This window comes from Vanacampus margaritifer, chromosome 13 (genome assembly GCF_051991255.1).
Source record: "Vanacampus margaritifer isolate UIUO_Vmar chromosome 13, RoL_Vmar_1.0, whole genome shotgun sequence".
Taxonomy (NCBI): domain Eukaryota; kingdom Metazoa; phylum Chordata; class Actinopteri; order Syngnathiformes; family Syngnathidae; genus Vanacampus; species Vanacampus margaritifer.
Window position 1 is genome coordinate 1,316,317 of NC_135444.1, and position 5,415 is coordinate 1,321,731.

Here is a 5,415-nt window from a genome sequence, read left to right on the forward strand (position 1 = left end):
ATCAGCGTCCTATTTTATTATTATTTTTTATTATTATTATTTGGCAATGAGTTTCCCCCATTGGCATTGTTTTAAAAGTATATATATATATATATATATATATATATATAAACATCATAGTTAGTTTTACTCATAGCACAATATTGCTTTTGTTGTCCATATAAGGCATCATAAATAAATAAATAAAAGTACATATGTATGGATTGTTCTGATGTCACTATACATTTTGAGCGGTGGAAAGTGAAAAAATAAATAAAATCATAAATGACAGTTATCCCACTTACAAAGAGTATCCAAATTTTGGGTCAAAATACCTTAGGTGCTGTGGCTCGATGGCACTATATTTATAGCTGACTATTGTCATAGAGATACCTTCAGGTCGTGACTATAAAAATATAAGTGAAGTTTGGGATTTTTTTGAGCATGTACCTGGAAGTAATTTTGTATTTTGTCTTTCATAGCGAAGGACATATGAAGCATAAAATATGATTCCCCGCCCCCGTCATATAGTATTTAGAGAACTCAAGATTTTTTCCCCCCTGTTGATGGCCCAGGTCTTGACATGGCCCAGGGCAAGATTGAAGTCAATTGGATCAAACGTGTAGAAGAAATGAGCAAGAGTATGCCCCTTGCAAATGTAAAAAAATTGGCAAAAATCATATATTCAAAAATTCATAGCTCACTTCCTGTTCATTTAAGCATATGGGTCCAAGAGACTTTGTTGTAGGTCTTGGGCTCCCTCAAATACATTTTTTTCCCCGTAGATCATGCTTAAAAGTACAACCGGGGCTGCTTCGTTAAACATTTCTAGGGGGCGCTAGTGGTCAAACGTGCCGGGATTGGTGCATATTTTTCCACGCAAGGGGGCGCTAGTATTGCTGTGGCAACTTCATAATATAATTTTTTTTGCTGAGGCTGAGGAGTGTGCAAAGTTTGGTTAGTTTTCGTAAATGTTTAGGTCCCCAAAAATGAGATCGTTTACAAATAATAATAATAATAATAATAATAATAATAACTAGAGCTGCGGGTAGCTATAAAGGGCCCTCACAGCCCGGGTCACTTTGGGGTACTTGCACGTTGGGGTACTGGCACGTTTGGGTACTGGCACATTTGGGTAGTGGCACATTCAAAGCAGAATTTATTTGAAAATGGCATAATAAACCTTTACATATTATGGATATTTTTTTTTTTGTGCCAGGTGTGATGAGTGTGCAAAGCTAATTGAGTTTTGCTCAATGTTAAGACACTCAAAATCAGCGTCCGTTTTATTTTTTGGCAATGAGTTGCCCCGATTTTAAAGCATGTAAATATATACACATCATCGTTAGTTTTACTCACAGCACAATATTGCTTTTATTTTCCATACAGGCATAATAAATGAATAAATAAATAAAAAGTACATATGTATGGATAGGTCTGATGCCACTAAAAAATTTGAGTGGTGCAAAGTAAAAAAATATTTAGAAATTACTTGGTTATCACACTTACAAAAGTATCAACATTTTGTACAAATATGAAAATACCATGTGTGGAGTGATTTGTTTTTGTCGACCCCAAGCTATATTTATAACCGACTATTGCCATAGTGATACCTTCAGGTCGTGACTATAAACATACATGTGGAGTTTGGTAATTTTTGAAGCATGTACCGAGGAGTTATTCCTTTCATGGAAAAGGAATTATAAAACAAAAAATATGATGCCCCACCACCGTCATATAGTATTTTGAGTACTTTTATTTTTGTTGGCCTAGGTCTTGACATGGTCCAGGACAAGTTTGAAGTCAATCGGATCAAATGTGTAGGAGAAATGGGCAACAGAATGCCCCCTGTAAATGTGCAAAAATCGGCAACATATGCATATGGGACCAAGAGACTTGGGCTCCCTCATATACCAACATTTTTCGTAGATCTTGCTCAAACATACAACCGGGACTGCTTTGTTAACAATTTCTAGGGGGCGCTAGTGGGTAATTTTTTGTAAAAATCATAAATATTGCTTATTTTGCTAGGCCAGATGTGTGTGCCAAGTTTCATGAGTTTCTGTACATGTTTAGGCTCTCAAAATTGGCATTGTTTTCTTGGTGAACAGTAACTTGCCATGCCCACAGGCATTTGTGAAAACTCACAAACTTCGTGTTATGACATCATGAAAGCCTAAACACTCTTCTGAGCAAATATGAGGTAGATCCAGTTAACATGGTTGGAGAAAAAAGTAGAAGAAAAAATTTAAAAATATATAAATAAATTGCCAGTAGGTGGCACTATCAGTCTGAATAAATAAAAGTTCTTAGATGTATTCAGACCTGGACTCTCATCAAATGTGTAAAATTTTGAGAAGATAGGATCATCTGGGTCAAGTTCACGCAGCTTTTATTGTCACGGTGAATCATCAGACTTCATGGCACGGTAACGGCCAGGCCCTTTGGCGAAAAGTTACAATATGCGGTGTTGGGCATGATCAACATCTTAAGACTTTTCTGACAAAATTTCAACTGGTACCCTCAAACGGGCACAATAGATAGATAGAATGTAAAGTATGACATTTGTTGTCACCACTAGGTGGCGCTACATGTATAACCAAATATTATCATATAAATGTTTTCAGGCTGTGGCTATTAAGATGCATGAGAAGTTTGGGACTTTTTGGAGCTTGTACAGCGGAGTAATTAAGCATTTCTTCTTTTTTGATGAAGGAAATATTAAAGGCAAAATTTGAGGCCCCGCCTTTGCCATACAGTATTTCAAAAAGTCAAGATTTTTTCCCTAGTTGTTGTCCCAGGTCTTGAAATGATCCATGCCAAGTTAGAAGTAAATCGGATGAAAGCTATTGGCAAATGGGCAAAAAGAATGACCACAGTGAATGTGCAAAAATGGGCCAAAATTGGATATTTCCAAAATTCATAGCTCACTATCTGTACATTTTAGGATATGGCTTCCATTTACCTTTTTGTGTGTCTCAGAGAGTTTCACATGCCTGCCAATTTTTGTAGCCCTCGGTCATACGTACCGGAATTGGTGCATATTTTTTCCACGCTCGGGGGCACTATATGTTATGGCAACTTCATAATATCGAATTTTTCGCCGAGCCCGAGGAGTGTGCATTGCTTGGTGAGTTTTTGTAAATGTTTAGGTCCCCAAAAAGGAGATCGTTTACAAAGAAGAAGAAGAAAGAACCAACAAACGAACGAACGAAAGACAATAGGGACCTCGCAGCGGTCGCTGCTCGGGCCCTAACAATATCGCTGTTCACAAGCACTACACCTACACAGTAAATTCTGTAGAGTAAATTTGACTCTATTTAGAGTGGGACCAAATAGACTGTTTTAGAGTAATATTTACACTTGGAAGAGAGTAAAATAAAGAACTGAAAAAAAAAGTCACTCAAGAGTTGAGGAACGGACTCACGACCTTCAGCTTGGGAGACCTACTCCTTGAGCCACGCATCTCCTGCTGCGCGTTAGCATAACGCTCGTGTCAGATGGAATCTTCCCGACACCAACAGACCAAAAACTATATTTTTGGTCTCCTCTTGGATATGAGCAAGCAGTAGGAGAGACATAGCTCAGGTGGTAGTAGCCTACTCTAAAACTGAGTATATTTGGCCCCACTCTAAACTTTACTCTACAGAATTTACTGTGCATGCATACACTAGTATACTATACCTTTAATACATATACAAATTATACCTATGACAATAATAATATATTTACTCTCCAACATCCACAACTAGCTGCTTACAATGTAGTATTTTGTCATGCACAAGCGTGCCGAATTGCTGTCTATGGACGCCTGTACAGACACACTTTCTTTTTAAGAATAAGATAGCTTGCCAGGCTATCATTTTGGGGCAATTGTCTCGAAAGTTCATTGTTTTGGAAAGCCTCGGTTTCTCCATCCCTTTGTTCACATTCACGTTTGCATTCTCATTTTCATTCGTATCTTATCTCTAACAGGCATCCCATGTTTTCGTCATATCGGAACTAAAAACACTCCCTGTTTTCATGTCTAAGAATCATGTGAAATGTAGTCCTACTAGCTTAATGGTGCAACTAAAATCTGCCGGTGATAATAATAGTGATTGCATTGACTTATTTAGCGCTGTTGAACTGTCAACCAAAATAGCATATTGCATTAGCTAAAGTAGTAACACAACCACCAGTCACCAGATTGTGTAGTGATTAAATCAATAGTTCCTGGTGAGAATTTATTGTATGCTTCATTTTCAGTGAATTGTAGTGTCCTGGTTTTTAATTTGGAAAATCTGGTCAGCCTATTCTGGGAGCCTGTTAGCTTGTGAGTTAGCTCGTGACTAGCGCCTTTCATAGTGACGTGGAAAAGTCTTGCGACGACTTGGTGGGATATATTCCAACCTCCTGAGACTTTAAGCAATATTTTCGCATCTCAAACAATTACAAAGATTTGTTGCATTTTATAGACAACTGACAGTTGATTGGGGCGTGGTTTCAGTGTAACAAACATGCCCAAAGCATTTAACAGGGAAGAGAACTTTGAAGAATATTGAAGCTTCCTTTTAAATATATATATTTTTTAACAATTCAAGTTTGGACAGTTTGTTAACAACATGCCTCTCTGTGGTGTGTCAACTTTACAATTTATATTTTTGCTTTACATGAATTTCGAATGCAGCTGTTAAAAACCTTTCCAATGTCTTCTTGTAATATATACTGGAAAAATATTTGTCCCTACACAGCAGAGGTGATTTTTTTCAGCATGGCTCCATTTAGAACACATATTGCATGAGGTATACAGAAAGACTAACCACCATTAATATTATTTTCAAAATATACTTTAGTTGAAGTTTTCTTGCTCAAAAGGAAATATATCAGAATTTTATGCATCTGTTAAGACCAATAAAATCCTGACGTCTTAAAGAAATAAAATATATTTATCTTGGCATTTGGGATACTCGTGGGCATGGATTACTGATTTTAGACTTCTAAGTCATTTTTTTTTCCTAGGATAAATCTGCCAAGCTGTTCCAGATAAAAATGGGGGCGTCCTAAGACATGAGACGTGTGCCAATTTTAGGAGCTATATTACATGGCAGCAAGGGGTTGTGTTATGACCTTTTGGACTCTCTGGAATTTCAGAGTCTAAAATTCACTCACCTCTGTTCAACTTATTTGTCCCCAGACAGAACGTTTCTCAGTCTTATGCCAGAGCATGAATTGAGTGATCGGTAAGATATGATGTGCTTTCTCAGCACTGCTCCAAGATAAACTTACATGACTGATTGATTTGATCATCGACGGGATATGTGTTGAACATTCATCTTGGCAGATAAAGCAGCAGCTGAAGGGAGAGTGTCCAAACGGGCATCGTGACACTCTGTTTCTCTCCACTGGAACCAATCAACTGGATATTTTAAGTGGAACAAGGCCACTTACATTCAA

General features: G+C 37.4%; 1 protein-coding gene across 1 annotated transcript in view; it reads left to right on the plus strand.

Annotated features, from left to right (window-relative positions):
* gorab (golgin, rab6-interacting) overlaps nucleotides 1-5,415 on the plus strand; it is a 292,517-nt gene that overhangs the window by 140,221 nt on the left and 146,881 nt on the right. The gene's annotated exons all lie outside the window — the stretch shown is intronic.